At 45.4% G+C, this 17,405-nt stretch overlaps 8 non-coding genes across 8 annotated transcripts; all 8 read right to left on the reverse strand.

Moving 5' to 3' along the window:
* Positions 1-305: 305 nt before the first annotated feature.
* Positions 306-379, reverse strand: trnan-guu (transfer RNA asparagine (anticodon GUU)). The gene has a single exon. It is a non-coding gene; the product is annotated as a tRNA-Asn (tRNA).
* Positions 380-2,184: 1,805 nt separating this feature from the next.
* Positions 2,185-2,258, reverse strand: trnan-guu (transfer RNA asparagine (anticodon GUU)). Its single transcript has one exon. It is a non-coding gene; the product is annotated as a tRNA-Asn (tRNA).
* Positions 2,259-4,393: 2,135 nt separating this feature from the next.
* trnan-guu (transfer RNA asparagine (anticodon GUU)) lies at positions 4,394-4,467 on the reverse strand. Its single transcript has one exon. It is a non-coding gene; the product is annotated as a tRNA-Asn (tRNA).
* Positions 4,468-6,593: 2,126 nt separating this feature from the next.
* On the reverse strand, positions 6,594-6,667 carry trnan-guu (transfer RNA asparagine (anticodon GUU)). Its single transcript has one exon. It is a non-coding gene; the product is annotated as a tRNA-Asn (tRNA).
* Positions 6,668-8,802: 2,135 nt separating this feature from the next.
* On the reverse strand, positions 8,803-8,876 carry trnan-guu (transfer RNA asparagine (anticodon GUU)). The gene has a single exon. It is a non-coding gene; the product is annotated as a tRNA-Asn (tRNA).
* A 3,982-nt stretch (positions 8,877-12,858) lies between these two features.
* On the reverse strand, positions 12,859-12,932 carry trnan-guu (transfer RNA asparagine (anticodon GUU)). The gene has a single exon. It is a non-coding gene; the product is annotated as a tRNA-Asn (tRNA).
* A 2,121-nt stretch (positions 12,933-15,053) lies between these two features.
* trnan-guu (transfer RNA asparagine (anticodon GUU)) lies at positions 15,054-15,127 on the reverse strand. Its single transcript has one exon. It is a non-coding gene; the product is annotated as a tRNA-Asn (tRNA).
* A 2,125-nt stretch (positions 15,128-17,252) lies between these two features.
* trnan-guu (transfer RNA asparagine (anticodon GUU)) lies at positions 17,253-17,326 on the reverse strand. Its single transcript has one exon. It is a non-coding gene; the product is annotated as a tRNA-Asn (tRNA).
* Positions 17,327-17,405: the final 79 nt, after the last annotated feature.

A 17,405-nucleotide genomic window follows, 5' to 3' on the forward strand; every position in this document is an offset into this window, starting at 1 on the left:
TGGTCCACCGCATTCAACTTGTTTTCCCTAATCCCAGCGGTGGAACAGTCCCAGATTGTGCAGCCATTGAATGAATTTGCATTGCTTTTTTCGAAGCCCGACCGACCTTAGTATATGGGTTCGACGTCTGTGCATGGTTTTTGCTCATTTCATTGAAAATTGCTTATCATGAAAGCATGGAAACAGTCAGGTAATGGATCAAAGCAGCGTTGTTAAATAATCAGGAAAAGAAGACACCAATGCAAACGCAGAGAGTAGAACAAGCACGTCCAGGGGCGCTAAGTGAAACGCACAATAAGGGCCGACGTCCCTGGGTGGGCTTGAACCACCAACCTTTCGGTTAACAGCCGAACGCGCTAGCCAATTGCGCCACAGAGACGACCACAGCAAAATCACGCAAGACACTGCAAACCAGTGTTTCAATGAATTCGAGTCTCAGGTCGTGTGAGCTGGAGAATCCTGCCAGTCATCAGCTTTTCCAGATCGACGCTGCGGGATGGTATCTGTTTATCTCTGCAATCTGGTGGTACAAATCAAAATTTCTCCCCAGCACTTTTTCCGTCAGTCGGAGAACCATTTCACAAGGGGACAATGTCAAAACGGTTGCGGCAATTCAACAATTGTACGAAGCACAAAACAGAGCTCATTTAACAATGTCACACTGTTCTGCTGCGGAAATCTTTCCCCTGACACATGGCAAAAGGCCAATCTGCCCCCATGCCCTTTTAACCGATAGACTAAGCTTGGAATCTCCCACACCTGAGGGGCAGGTTCTGACACACTTTAAACTGCGACCTGGTAGGTGACTCAATCTGGGCTGGGTGGAGCATGACTTGATTGACAAGCCTCGTGCTATATCAGAACTGGCCGGAGCCAGTGCTCCCCCTTTCGCTACTGGAATGGATATGTGCAGTCAGGATGGTGAACGTATCTGGTTTTAAGATCTATTGTGCTCGACAGGTATTTTAAATGAACGGCGGGACTGAGTGAGATTGTGTGTGCGTGTCTGAACCGTGTTGTGGGACTGTGTAAGTTTGTGTATGTCTCTGAAACGTGCTGTGGGACCGTGTGAGTTTGTGTGTGGCTTTGCAGCGTGTTGTGGGACGCTGTGAGTTTAATGTGTCTCTGAACGGTGTTCTAGGACTGTGTGAGTTTGTCTGCGGGTTTCTGAACCGTTTTGTCGGACTGTGTGAGTTTGTGTGCGTGTTTCTGAACCGTGTTGTGGCATTGTGTGAGTTTATGTGTACTTTCTGCTTATTTATTGCTCTCTTACTTTGCTTTGACACATAGAAAAATGTATACACAACACAGATACACACATATACATTGAGAAGTAACACACGCACACACACACACACATTTATTCAGAATGAGCACACTGATACACCCATAATACTCAAGTGCACAATATTTATATATTTAGAACCTGATATATATTATCAAAATAAAAGGAAATTTACAACTGACACACTCACAATGCATCGCCCTCATAACATCAAGACTCACAGTTTCGATAGAACCATGACAGCCACAGCCACAGACACACACACACGCTTTATATTGCCATATGGTCCAGTTTGAAGTTTTAAGAAAAGTCTGTACAACAAAAATTGAAAGAGTTTTCACAAGTTGCCCGTCCTGTTGAGTATTTGCAGCGATTTCCCACTCTCACAGCAGTGATTCTGAGTCACGATGTGTGGAATTGGATTTGAAAACTGAAGAAAATTCAGCGCTTGGTGCTCAGCTGTCACGAGCAATTCCACACCTGCTTTGATCAGCTGTTAGCAGTGGACTGGAACAATGTCAGCCAGGGACTTTTAGTGTACATCAATAAAAGTGAACTTATTTGATGCAGGTAAAATATCATTAAAATGGTCCACCGCATTCAACTTGTTTTCCCTAATCCCAGCGGTGGAACAGTCCCAGATTGTGCAGCCATTGAATGAATTTGCATTGCTTTTTTCGAAGCCCGACCGACCTTAATATATTTAGCATGGGTTCGACGTCTGTGCATGGTTTTTGCTCATTTCATTGAAAATTGCTTATCATGAATGCATGGAAACAGTCAGGTAATGGATCAGAGCAGCGTTGTTAAATAATCAGGAAAAGGAGACACCAATGCAAACACAGATAGTAGAACAAGCACGTCCAGGGGCGCTTCGTGAAACGCACAATAAGGGCCGACGTCCCTGGGTGGTCTTGAACCACCAACCTTTCGGTTAACAGCCGAACGCGCTAGCCAATTGCGCCACAGAGACGACCACAGCAAAATCACGCAAGACACTGCAAACCAGTGTTTCAATGAATTCGAGTCTCAGGTCGTGTGAGCTGGAGAATCCTGCCAGTCATCAGCTTTTCCAGATCGACGCTGCGGGATGGTATCTGTTTATCTCTGCCATCTGGTGGTACAAATCAAAATTTCTCCCCAGCACTTTTTCCGTCAGTCGGAGAACCATTTCACAAGGGGACAATGTCAAAACGGTTGCGGCAATTCAACAATTGTACGAAGCACAAAACAGAGCTCATTTAACAATGTCACACTGTTCTGCTGCGGAAATCTTTCCCCTGACAGACAAACTCTCCAGGCCACAGTTCCACCCTATCCCAGTCCCTGCCCCTTCGCCTTGCCCTCTGCCTCTGCACTCGCTTTATGCCTGTTCAATCTCTAACCTTTATCCAGTTGTGAAGAAAGGCTACCCACCTGAAAGTCTAACACTGTTTGTCTTTCCAGATGTGCTGCCTGAGTTGCTGCGCATTTCCTGCATTTTCTCTTTTCATTTCAGATTTCCAGCATCCACCATTCGTTTGCTTTTGCACTCACAATGTTGACGGTTCGTCTCCAGGTAGCTAAAGTTAGACCCGGTTTCCCAGGCAAAGAGGCTTTTATTGTGGATACTGCCGCATGGCAAAAGGCCAATCTGCCCCCATGCCCTTTTAACTGATAGACTAAGCTTGGAATCTGCCACACCTGAGGGGCAGGTTCTGACACACAGTAAACTGCGACCTGGTAGGTGACTCAATCTGGGCTGGGTGGAGCATGACTTGATTGACAAGCCTCGTGCTATATCAGAACTGGCCGGAGCCAGTGCTCCTCCTTTCGCTACTGGAATGGATATGTGCAGTCAGGATGGTGAACGTCTCTGGTTTTAAGATCTACCGTGCTCGACAGGTATTTTAAATGAACGGCGGGACTGAGTGAGATTGTGTGTGCGTGTCTGAACCGTGTTGTGGGACTGTGTAAGTTTGTGTATGTCTCTGAACCGTGCTGTGAGACCGTGTGAGTTTGTGTGTGGCTTTGCAGCGTGTTGTGGGACGGTGTGAGTTTAATGTGTCTCTGAACGGTGTTCTAGGACTGTGTGAGTTTGTCTGCGGGTTCCTGAACCGTTTTGTCGGACTGTGTGAGTTTGTGTGCTTGTTTCTGAACTGTGTTGTGGCATTGTGTGAGTTTATGTGTACTTTCTGCTTATTTATTGTTCTCTTACTTTGCTTTGACACAAAGAAAAATGTATACACAACACAGATACACACAAATACATTGAGAAGTAACACACGCACACACACACACACATTTATTCAGAATGAGCACACTGATACACCCATAATACTCAAGTGCACAATATTTATATATTTAGAACCTGATATATATTATCAAAATAAAAGGAGATTTACAACTGACACACTCACAATGCATCGCCCTCATAACATCAAGACTCACAGTTTCGATAGAACCATGACAGCCACAGCCACAGACACACACACACGCTTTATATTGCCATATGGTCCAGTTTGAAGTTTTAAGAAAAGTCTGTACAACAAAAATTGAAAGAGTTTTCACAAGTTGCCCGTCCTGTTGAGTATTTGCAGCGATTTCCCACTCTCACAGCAGTGATTCTGAGTCACGATGTGTGGAATTGGATTTGAAAACTGAAGAAAATTCAGCGCTTGGTGCTCAGCTGTCACGAGCAATTCCACACCTGCTTTGATCAGCTGTTAGCAGTGGACTGGAGCAATGTCAGCCAGGGACTTTTAGTGTACAGCAATAAAAGTGAACTTATTTGATGCAGGTAAAATATCATTAAAATGGTCCACCGCATTTAACTTGTTTTCCCTAATCCCAGCGGTGGAACAGTCCCAGATTGTGCAGCCATTGAATGAATTTGCATTGCTTTTTTCGAAGCCCGACCGACCTTCATATATTTAGCATGGGTTCGACGTCTGTGCTTGGTTTTTGCTCATTTCATTGAAAATTGCTTATCATGAATGCATGGAAACAGTCAGGTAATGGATCAGAGCAGCGTTGTTAAATAATCAGGAAAAGAAGACACCAATGCAAACAGAGAGAGTAGAGCTAGCACGTCCAGGGGCGTTAAGTGAAACGCTCAATAAGGGCCGACGTCTCTGGGTGGGCTTGAACCACCAATCTTTCGGTTAACAGCCGAACGCGCTAGCCAATTGCGCCACAGAGACGACCACAGCCAAAACACCCAAGACACTGCAAACCAGTGTTACAATGAATTCGAGTCTCAGGTCGTGTGAGCTGGAGAATCCTGCCAGTCATCAGCTTTTCCAGATCGACGCTGCGGGATGGTATCTGTTTATCTCTGCCATCTGGTGGTACAAATCAAAATTTCTCCCCAGCACTTCTTCCGTCAGTCGGAGAACCATTTCACAAGGGGACAATGTCAAAACGGTTGCGGCAATTCAACAATTGTACGAAGCACAAAACAGAGCTCATTTAACAATGTCACACTGTTCTGCTGCGGAAATCTTTCCCCTGACAGACAAACTCTCCAGGCCACAGTTCCACCCTATCCCAGACCTTGCCCCTTCGTCTTTCCCTCTGCCTCTGCACTCGCTTTATACCTGTTCAATCTCTAACCTTTATCCAGTTGTGAAGAAAGGCTACCCACCAGAAAGTCTAACACTGTTTGTCTTTCCAGATGTGCTGCCTGAGTTGCTGCGCATTTCCTGCATTTTCTCTTTTCATTTCAGATTTCCAGCATCCACCATTCGTTTGCTTTTGCACTCACAATGTTGACGGTTCGTCTCCAGGTAGCTACCGTTAGACCCGGTTTCCCAGGCAAAGAGGCTTTTATTGAGGATACTGCCACATGGCAAAAGGCCAATCTGCCCCCATGCCCTTTTAACCGACAGACTAAGCTTGGAATCTCCCACACCTGAGGGGCAGGTACTGACACACAGTAAACTGCGACCTGGTAGGTGACTCAATCTGGGCTGGGTGGAGCATGACTTGATTGACAAGCCTCGTGCTATATCAGAACTGGCCGGAGCCAGTGCTCCCCCTTTCGCTACTGGAATGGATATGTGCAGTCAGGATGGTGAACGTCTCTGGTTTTAAGATCCATCGTGCTCGACAGGTATTTTAAATGAACGGCGGGACTGAGTGAGATTGTGTGTGCGTGTCTGAACCGTGTTGTGGGACTGTGTAAGTTTGTGTATGTCTCTGAACCGTGCTGTAGGACCGTGTGAGTTTGTGTGTGGCTTTGCAGCGTGTTGTGGGACGGTGTGAGTTTAATGTGTCTCTGAACGGTGTTCTAGGACTGTGTGAGTTTGTCTGCGGGTTTCTGAACCGTTTTGTCGGACTGTGTGAGTTTGTGTGCATGTTTCTGAACCGTGTTGTGGCATTGTGTGAGTTTATGTGTACTTTCTGCTTATTTATTGCTCTCTTACTTTGCTTTGACACATAGAAAAATGTATACACAACACAGATACACACAAATACATTGAGAAGTAACACACGCACACACACACACATTTATTCAGAATGAGCACACTGATACACCCATAATACTCAAGTGCACAATATTTATATATTTAGAACCTGATATATATTATCAAAATAAAAGGAGATTTACAACTGACACACTCACAATGCATCGCCCTCATAACATCAAGACTCTCAGTTTCGATAGAACCATCACAGCCACAGCCACAGACACACACACACGCTTTATATTGCCATATGGTCCAGTTTGAAGTTTTAAGAAAAGTCTGTACAACAAAAATTGAAAGAGTTTTCACAAGTTGCCCGTCCTGTTGAGTATTTGCAGCGATTTCCCACTCTCACAGCAGTGATTCTGAGTCACGATGTGTGGAATTGGATTTGAAAACTGAAGAAAATTCAGCGCTTGGTGCTCAGCTGTCACGAGCAATTCCACACCTGCTTTGATCAGCTGTCAGCAGTGGACTGGAACAATGTCAGCCAGGGACTTTTAGTGTACATCAATAAAAGTGAACTTATTTGATGCAGGTAAAATATCATTAAAATGGTCCACCGCATTCAACTTGTTTTCCCTAATCCCAGCGGTGGAACAGTCCCAGATTGTGCAGCCATTGAATGAATTTGCATTGCTTTTTTCGAAGCCCGACCGTCCTTAATATATGGGTTCGACGTCTGTGCATGGTTTTTGCTAATTTCATTGAAAATTGCTTATCATGAATGCATGGAAACAGTCAGGTAATGGATCAGAGCAGCGTTGTTAAATAATCAGGAAAAGAAGACACCAATTCAAACACAGAGAGTGGAACAAGCACGTCCAGGGGCGCTAAGTAAAACGCTCAATAATGGCCGACGTCCCTGGGTGGGCTTGAACCACCAACCTTTCGTTTAACAACCGAACGCGCTAGCCAATTGCGCCACAGAGACGACCACAGCAAAATTACCCAAGACACTGCAAACCAGTGTTTCAATGAATTCGAGTCTCAGGCCGTGTGAGCTGGAGAATCCTGCCAGTCATCAGCTTTTCCAGATCGACGCTGCGGGATGGTATCTGTTTATCTCTGCCATCTGGTGGGACAAATCAAAATTTCTCCCCAGCACTTTTTCCGTCAGTCGGAGAACCATTTCACAAGGGGACAATGTCAAAACGGTTGCGGCAATTCAACAATTGTACGAAGCACAAAACAGAGCTCATTTAACAATGTCACACTGTTCTGCTGCGGAAATCTTTCCCCTGACAGACAAACTCTCCAGGCCACAGTTCCACCCTATCCCACACCTTGCCCCTTCGCCTTTCCCTCTGCCTCTGCACTCGCTTTATACCTGTTCAATCTCTAACCTTTATCCAGTTGTGAAGAAAGGCTACCCACCAGAAAGTCGAACACTGTTTGTCTTTCCAGATGTGCTGCCTGAGTTGCTGCGCATCTCCTGCATTTTCTCTTTTCATTTCAGATTTCCAGCATCCACCATTCGTTTGCTTTTGCACTCACAATGTTGACGGTTCGTCTCCAGGTAGCTACCGTTAGACCCGGTTTCCCAGGCAAAGAGGCTTTGATTGAGGATACTGCCACATGACAAAAGGCCAATCTGCCCCCATGCCCTTTTAACCGACAGACTAAGCTTGGAATCTCCCACACCTGAGGGGCAGGTTCTGACACACAGTAAACTGCGACCTGGTAGGTGACTCAATCTGGGCTGGGTGGAGCATGACTTGATTGACAAGCCTCGTGCTATATCAGAACTGGCCGGAGCCAGTGCTCCCGATTTCGCAACTGGAATGGATATGTGCAGTCAGGATGGTAAACGTCTCTGGTTTTAAGATCTATCGTGCTCGACAGGTATTTTAAATGAACAGCGGGACTGAGTGAGATTGTGTGTGCGTGTCTGAACCGTGTTGTGGGACTGTGTAAGTTTGTGGATGTCTCTGAACCTTGCTGTGGGACCGTGTGAGTTTGTGTGTGGCTTTGCAGCGTGTTCTGGGACGCTGTGAGTTTAATATGTCTCTCAACGGTGTTCTAGGACTTTGTGAGTTTGTCTGCGGGTTTCTGAACCGTTTTGTCGGACTGTGTGAGTTTGTGTGCGTGTTTCTGAACCGTGTTGTGGCATTGTGTGAGTTTATGTGTACTTTCTGCTTATTTATTGCTCTCTTACTTTGCTTTGACACATAGAAAAATGTATACACAACACAGATACACACAAAGACATTGAGAAGTAACACACGCACACACACACACACATTTATTCAGAATGAGCACACTGATACACCCATAATACTCAAGTGCACAATATTTATATATTTAGAACCTGATATATATTATCAAAATAAAAGGAGATTTACAACTGACACACTCACAATGCATCGCCCTCATCACATCAAGACTCACAGTTTCGATAGAACCATGACAGCCGCAGGCACAGACACACACACACGCTTTATATTGCCATATGGGCCAGTATGAAGTTTTAAGAAAAGTCTGTACAACACAAATTGAAAGAGTTTTCACAAGTTGCCCGTCCTGTTGAGTATTTGCAGCGATATCCCAGTCTCACAGCAGTGATTCTGAGTCACGATGTGTGGAATTGGATTTGAAAACTGAAGAAAATTCAGCGCTTGGTGCTCAGCTGTCACGAGCAATTCTCCACCTGCTTTGATCAGCTGTTAGCAGTGGACTGGAACAATGTCAGCCAGGGACTTTTAGTGTACGTCAATAAAAGTGAACTTATTTGATGCAGGTAAAATATCATTAAAATGGTCCACCGCATTCAATTTGTTTTCCCTAATCCCAGCGGTGGAACAGTCCCAAATTGTGCAGCCATTGAATGAATTTGCATTGCTTTTTTCGAAGCCCGACCGACCTCAATATATTTAGCATGGGTCCGACGTCTGTGCATGGTTTTTGCTCATTTCATTGAAAATTGCTCATCATGAATGCATGGAAACAGTCAGGTCATGGATCAGAGCAGCGTTGTTTAATAATCAGGAAAAGAAGACACCAATGCAAACACAGAGAGCAGAACAAGCACGTCCAGGGGCGCTAAGTGAAACGCTCAATAAGGGCCGACGTCCCTGGGTGGGCTTGAACCACCAACCTTTCGGTTAACAGCCGAACGCGCTAGCCAATTGCGCCACAGAGACGACCACAGCAAAATCACGCAAGACACTGCAAACCAGTGTTTCAATGAATTCGAGTCTCAGGTCGTGTGAGCTGGAGAATCCTGCCAGTCATCAGCTTTTCCATATCGACGCTGCGGGATGGTATCTGTTTATCTCTGCCATCTGGTGGTACAAATCAAAATTTCTCCCCAGCACTTTTTCCGTCAGTCGGAGAACCATTTCACAAGGGGACAATGTCAAAATGGTTGCGGCAATTCAACAATTGTACGAAGCACAAAACAGAGCTCATTTAACAATGGCACACTGTTCTGCTGCGGAAATCTTTCCCCTGACAGACAAACTCTCCAGGCCACAGTTCCACCCTCTCCCAGACCTTGCCCCGTCGCCTTTCCCTCTGCCTCTGCACTCGCTTTATCCCTGTTCAATCTCTAACCTTTATCCAGTTGTGAGGAAAGGCTACCCACCAGAAAGTCTAACACTGTTTGTCTTTCCAGATGTGTTGACTGAGTTGCTGCGCATTTCCTGCATTTTCTCTTTTCATTTCAGATTTCCAGCATCCACCATTCGTTTGCTTTTGCACTCACAATGTTGACGGTTCGTGTCCAGGTAGCTACCATTAGACCCGGTTTCCCAGGCAAAGAGGCTTTTATTGAGGATACTGCCACATGGCAAAAGGCCAATCTGCCCCCATGCCCTTTTAACCGACAGACTAAGCTTGGAATCTCCCACACCTGAGGGGCAGGTTCTGACACACAGTAAACTGCGACCTGGCAGGTGACTCAATCTGGGCTGGGTGGAGCATGACTTGATTGACAAGCCTCGTGCTGTATCAGAACTGGCCGGAGCCAGTGCTCCCGATTTCGCGACTGGAATGGATATGTGCAGTGAGGATGGTGAACGTCTCTGGTTTTAAGATCTATCGTGCTCGACAGGTATTTTAAATGAACGGCGGGACTGAGTGAGATTGTGTGTGCGTGTCTGAACCGTGTTGTGGGACTGTGTAAGTTTGTACATGTCTCTGAACCGTGCTGTGGGACCGTGTGAGTTTGTGTGTGGCTTTGCAGCGTGTTGCGGGACGCTGTGAGTTTAATGTGTCTCTGAACGGTGTTCTCGGACTGTGTGAGTTTGTCTGCGGGTTTCTGAACCGTTTTGTCGGACTGTGTGAGTTTGTGTGCGTGTTTCTGAACCGTGTTGTGGCATTGTGTGAGTTTATGTGCACTTTCTGCTTATTTATTGCTCTCTTACTTTGCTTTGACACATAGAAAAATGTATACACAACACAGATACACACAAATACATTGAGAAGTAACACACGCACACACACACACACATTTATTCAGAATGAGCACACTGATACACCCATAATACTCAAGTGCACAATATTTATATATTTAGAACCTGATATATATTATCAAAATAAAAGGAGATTTACAACTGACACACTCACAATGCATCGCCCTCATAACATCAAGACTCACAGTTTCGATAGAACCATGACAGCCACAGCCACAGACACACACACACGCTTTATATTGCCATATGGTCCAGTTTGAAGTTTTAAGAAAAGTCTGTACAACCAAAATTGAAAGAGTTTTCACAAGTTGCCCGTCCTGTTGAGTATTTGCAGCGATTTCCCACTCTCACAGCAGTGATTCTGAGTCACGATGTGTGGAATTGGATTTGAAAACTGAAGAAAATTCAGCGCTTGGTGCTCAGCTGTCACGAGCAATACCACACCTGCATTGATCAGCTGTTAGCAGTGGACTGGAAAAATTAGAATTAGAATTAGAATATTACAGCGCAGTACAGGCCCTTCGGCCCTCGATGTTGCGCCGATCATCTGACCTACACTATTCCATTTTCATCCATATGTCTATCCAATGACCACTTAAATGCCCTTAAAGTTGGCGAGTCTACTACTGTTGCAGGCAGGGCGTTCCACGCCCCTACTACTCTCTGCGTAAAGAAACTACCTCTGACATCTGTCCTATATCTTTCACCCCTCAACTTAAAGCTATGTCCCCTCGTGTTTGCCATCCTCATCCGAGGAAAAAGACTCTCACTATCCATCCTATCTAACCCTCTGATTATCTTGTATGTCTCTATTAAGTCACCTCTCCTCCTCCTTCTCTCTAACGAAACAACCCCAAGTCCCTCAGCCTTTCCTCGTAAGACCTTCCTTCCATACCAGGCAACATCCTAGTAAATCTCCTCTGCACCCTTTCCAAAGCTTCGACATCCTTCCTATAATGCGGTGACCAGAACTGCACGCAATACTCCAGGTGCGGCCTCACCAGAGTTTTGTACAGCTGCATCATGACCCCGTGGCTCTGAAACTCGATCCCCCTCCTAATAAAGGCTAACACACCATATGCCTTCTTAACAGCCCTATTAACCTGGGTAGCAACTTTCAGGGATTTATGTACCTGGATACCAAGATCTCTCTGCTCATCTACACTACCAAGAATCTTCCCATTAGCCCAGTACTCTGCATTGCTGTTACTCCTTCCAAAGTGAATCACCTCACACTTCTCCGCATTAAACTCCATTTGCCATCTCTCAGCCCAGCTCTGCAGCCTATCTATGTCCCTCTGTACCCTACAACACCCTTCGACACTATCCACAACTCCACCGACCTTCGTGTCATCCGCAAATTTACTAACCCACCCTTCTACACCCTCATCCAGGTCGTTTATAAAAATGACAAACAGCAGTGGCCCCAAAACAGAACCTTGCGGTACACCACTAGTAACTAAACTCCAGGATGAACATTTGCCATCAACCACCACCCTCTGTCTTCTTTCAGCTAGCCAATTTCTGATCCAAAGCTCTAAATCACCTTCAACCCCATACTTCCGTATTTTCTGCAATAGCCTACCGTGGGGAACCTTATCAAACGCCTTACTGAAATCCATATACACCACATCCACGGCTTTACCCTCATCCACCTGTTTGGTCACCTTCTCGAAAAACTCAATAAGGTTTGTGAGGCACGACCTACCTTTCACAAAACCGTGCTGACTATCGCAAATGAACTTATTCTTTTCAAGATGATTATAAATCCTGTCTCTTATAACCTTTTCCAACATTTTACCCACAACCGAAGTAAGGCTCACAGGTCTATAATTACCAGGGCTGTCTCTACTCCCCTTCTTGAACAAGGGGACAACATTTGCTATCCTCCAGTCCTCCGGCACTACTCCTGTCGACAATGACGACTTAAAGATCAACAACAACGGCTCTGCAATCTCCTCCCTGGCTTCCCAGAGAATCCTAGGATAAATCCCATCTGGCCCAGGGGACTTATCTATTTTCACTCTTTCCAAAATTGCTAACACCTCCTCCTTGTGAACCTCAATCCCATCTAGCCTAGTAGTCTGTATCTCAGTATTCTCCTCGACAACATTTTCTTTCTCTACTGTAAATACTGACGAAAAATATTCATTTAATGCTTCCCCTATCTCCTCTGATTCCGCACACAACTTTCCACTACTATCCTTGATTGGCCCTGTTCTAACTCTTATCATTCGTTTATTCCTGATATACCTATAGAAAGCCTTTGGGTTTTCTTTGATCCTATCCGCCAATGACTTCTCGTGTCCTCTCCTTGCTCTTCTTAATGTCATCCAGGGACTTTTAGTATACATCAATAAAAGTGAACTTATTTGATGCAGGTAAAATATCATTAAAATGGTCCACCGCATTCAACTTGTTTTCCCTAATCCCAGCGGTGGAACAGTCCCAGATTGTGCAGCCATTGAATGAATTTGCATTGTTTTTTTCGAAGCCCGACCGACCTTAATATATTTAGCATGGGTTCGACGTCTGTGCATGGTTTTTGCTCATTTCATTGAAAATTGCTTATCATGAATGCATGGAAACAGTCAGGTAATGGATCAGAGCAGCGTTGTTAAATAATCAGGAAAAGAAGACACCAATGCAAACACAGAGAGTAGAACAAGCACGTCCAGGGGCGCTAAGTGAAACGCTCAATAAGGGCCGACGTCCCTGGGTGGGCTTGCACCACCAACCTTTCGGTTAACAGCCGAACGCGCGAGCCAATTGCGCCACAGAGACGACCACCGCAAAATTGTGCAAGACACTGCAAACCAGTGTTTCAATGAAATCGAGTCTCAGGTCGTGTGAGCTGGAGAATCCTGCCAGTCATCAGCTTTTCCAGATCGACGCTGCGGGATGGTCTCTGTTTATCTCTGCCATCTGGTGGTACAAATCAAAATTTCTCCCCAGCACTTTTTCCGTCAGTCGGAGAACCATTTCACAAGGGGACAATGTCAAAACGGTTGCGGCAATTCAACAATTGTACGAAGCACAAAACAGAGCTTATTTAACAATGTCACACTGTTCTGCTGCGGAAATCTTTCCCCTGACAGACAAACTCTCCAGGCCACAGTTCCACCCTATCCCACACCTTGCCCCTTCGCCTTTCCCTCTGCCTCTGCACTCGCTTTATACCTGTTCAATCTCTTACCTTTATCCAGTTGTGAAGAAAGGCTACCCACCAGAAAGTCTAACACTGTTTGTCTTTCCAGATGTGCTGCCTGAGTTGCTGCGCATTTCCTGCCTTTTCATTTCAGATTTCCAGCATCCACCATTCGTTTGCTTTTGCACTCACAATGTTGACGGTTCGTCTCCAGGTAGCTACCGTTAGACCCGGTTTCCCAGGCAAAGAGGCTTTTATTGAGGATACTGCCACATGGCAAAAGGCCAATCTGCCCCCATGCCCTTTTAACCGACAGACTAAGCTTGGAATCTCCCACACCTGAGGGGCAGGTTCTGACACACAGTAAACTGCGACCTGGTATGTGACTCTATCTGGGCTGGGTGGAGCATGACTTGATTGACAAGCCTCGTGCTATATCAGAACTGGCCGGAGCCAGTGCTCCCCCTTTCGCTACTGGAATGGATATGTGCAGTCAGGATGGTGAACCTCTCTGGTATTACGATCTATCGTGCTCGACAGGTATTTTAAATGAACGGCGGGACTGAGTGAGATTGTGTGTGCGTGTCTGAACCGTGTTGTGGGACTGTGTACGTTTGTGTATCTCTCTGAACCGTGCTGTGGGACCGTGTGAGTTTGTGTGTGGCTTTGCAGCGTGTTGTGGGACGCTGTGAGTTTAATGTGTCTCTGAACGGTGTTCTAGGACTGTGTGAGTTTGTCTGCGGGTTTCTGAACCGTTTTGTCGGACTGTGTGAGTTTGTGTGCGTGTGTCTGAACCGTGTTGTGGCATTGTGTGAGTTTATGTGTACTTTCTGCTTATTTATTGCTCTCTTACTTTGCTTTGACACATAGAAAAATGTATACACAACACAGATACACACAAATACATTGAGGAGTAACACACGCACACACACACACACATTTATTCAGAATGAGCACACTGATACACCCATAATACTCAAGTGCACAATATTTATATATTTAGAACCTGATATATATTATCAAAATAAAAGGAGATTTACAACTGACACACTCACAATGCATCGCCCTCATAACATCAAGACTCACAGTTTCGATAGAACCATCACAGCCACAGCCACAGACACACACACACGCTTTATATTGCCATATGGTCCAGTTAGAAGTTTTAAGAAAAGTCTGTACAACAAAAATTGAAAGAGTTTTCACAAGTTGCCCGTCCTGTTGAGTATTTGCAGCGATTTCCCACTCTCACAGCAGTGATTCTGAGTCACGATGTGTGGAATTGGATTTGAAAACTGAAGAAAATTCAGCGCTTGGTGCTCAGCTGTCATGAGCAATTCCACACCTGCTTTGATCAGCTGTCAGCAGTGGACTGGAACAATGTCAGCCAAGGACTTTTAGTGTACATCAATAAAAGTGAACTTATTTGATGCAGGTAAAATATCATTAAAATGGTCCACCGCATTCAACTTGTTTTCCCTAATCCCAGCGGTGGAACAGTCCCAGATTGTGCAGCCATTGAATGACTTTGCATTGCTTTTTTCGTAGCCCGACCGACCTTAATATATGGGTTCGACGTCTGTGCATGGTTTTTGCTCATTTCATTGAAAATTGCTTATCATGAATGCATGGAATCAGTCAGGTAATGGATCAGAGTAGCGTTGTTAAATAATCAGGAAAAGAAGACACCAATGCAAACACAGAGAGTGGAACAAGCATTTCCAGGGGCGCTAAGTGAAACGCTCAATAAAGGCCGACGTCCCTGGGTGGGCTTGAACCACCAACCTTTCGGTCAACAGCCGAACGCACTAGCCAATTGCGCCACAGAGACGACCACAGCAAAATCACGCAAGACACTGCAAACCAGTGTTTCAATGAATTCGAGTCTCAGGTCGTGTGAGCTGGAGAATCCTCCAGTCATCAGCTTTTCCAGATCGACGCTGCGGGATGGTATCTGTTTATCTCTGCCATCTGGTGGTACAAATCAAAATTTCTCCGTAGCACTTTTTCCGTCAGTCGGAGAACCATTTCACAAGGGGACAATGTCAAAACGGTTGCGGCAATTCAACAATTGTACGAAGCACAAAACAGAGCTCATTTAACAATGTCACACTGTTCTGCTGCGGAAATCTTTCCCCTGACAGACAAACTCTCCAGGCCACAGTTCCACCCTATCCCAGACCTTGCCCCTTCGTCTTTCCCTCTGCCTCTGCACTCGCTTTATACCTGTTCAATCTCTAACCTTTATCCAGTTGTGAAGAAAGGCTACCCACCAGAAAGTCTAACACTGTTTGTCTTTCCAGATGTGCTGCCTGAGTTGCTGCGCATTTCCTGCATTTTCTCTTTTCATTTCAGATTTCCAGCATCCACCATTCGTTTGCTTTTGCACTCACAATGTTGACGGTTCGTCTCCAGGTAGCTACCGTTAGACCCGGTTTCCCAGGCAAAGAGGCTTTTATTGAGGATACTGCCACATGGCAAAAGGCCAATCTGCCCCCATGCCCTTTTAACCGACAGACTAAGCTTGGAATCTCCCACACCTGAGGGGCAGGTACTGACACACAGTAAACTGCGACCTGGTAGGTGACTCAATCTGGGCTGGGTGGAGCATGACTTGATTGACAAGCCTCGTGCTATATCAGAACTGGCCGGAGCCAGTGCTCCCCCTTTCGCTACTGGAATGGATATGTGCAGTCAGGATGGTGAACGTCTCTGGTTTTAAGATCCATCGTGCTCGACAGGTATTTTAAATGAACGGCGGGACTGAGTAAGATTGTGTGTGCGTGTCTGAACCGTGTTGTGGGACTGTGTAAGTTTGTGTATGTCTCTGAACCGTGCTGTAGGACCGTGTGAGTTTGTGTGTGGCTTTGCAGCGTGTTGTGGGACGGTGTGAGTTTAATGTGTCTCTGAACGGTGTTCTAGGACTGTGTGAGTTTGTCTGCGGGTTTCTGAACCGTTTTGTCGGACTGTGTGAGTTTGTGTGCATGTTTCTGAACCGTGTTGTGGCATTGTGTGAGTTTATGTGTACTTTCTGCTTATTTATTGCTCTCTTACTTTGCTTTGACACATAGAAAAATGTATACACAACACAGATACACACAAATACATTGAGAAGTAACACACGCACACACACACACATTTATTCAGAATGAGCACACTGATACACCCATAATACTCAAGTGCACAATATTTATATATTTAGAACCTGATATATATTATCAAAATAAAAGGAGATTTACAACTGACACACTCACAATGCATCGCCCTCATAACATCAAGACTCTCAGTTTCGATAGAACCATCACAGCCACAGCCACAGACACACACACACGCTTTATATTGCCATATGGTCCAGTTTGAAGTTTTAAGAAAAGTCTGTACAACAAAAATTGAAAGAGTTTTCACAAGTTGCCCGTCCTGTTGAGTATTTGCAGCGATTTCCCACTCTCACAGCAGTGATTCTGAGTCACGATGTGTGGAATTGGATTTGAAAACTGAAGAAAATTCAGCACTTGGTGCTCAGCTGTCACGAGCAATTCCACACCTGCTTTGATCAGCTGTCAGCAGTGGACTGGAACAATGTCAGCCAGGGACTTTTAGTGTACATCAATAAAAGTGAACTTATTTGATGCAGGTAAAATATCATTAAAATGGTCCACCGCATTCAACTTGTTTTCCCTAATCCCAGCGGTGGAACAGTCCCAGATTGTGCAGCCATTGAATGAATTTGCATTGCTTTTTTCGAAGCCCGACCGTCCTTAATATATGGGTTCGACGTCTGTGCATGGTTTTTGCTCATTTCATTGAAAATTGCTTATCATGAATGCATGGAAACAGTCAGGTAATGGATCAGAGCAGCGTTGTTAAATAATCAGGAAAAGAAGACACCAATTCAAACACAGAGAGTGGAACAAGCACGTCCAGGGGCGCTAAGTAAAACGCTCAATAATGGCCGACGTCCCTGGGTGGGCTTGAACCACCAACCTTTCGTTTAACAACCGAACGCGCTAGCCAATTGCGCCACAGAGACGACCACAGCAAAATTACCCAAGACACTGCAAACCAGTGTTTCAATGAATTCGAGTCTCAGGCCGTGTGAGCTGGAGAAT

The sequence above is a fragment of the Heterodontus francisci genome, chromosome 22 (genome assembly GCF_036365525.1).
Source record: "Heterodontus francisci isolate sHetFra1 chromosome 22, sHetFra1.hap1, whole genome shotgun sequence".
Taxonomy (NCBI): domain Eukaryota; kingdom Metazoa; phylum Chordata; class Chondrichthyes; order Heterodontiformes; family Heterodontidae; genus Heterodontus; species Heterodontus francisci.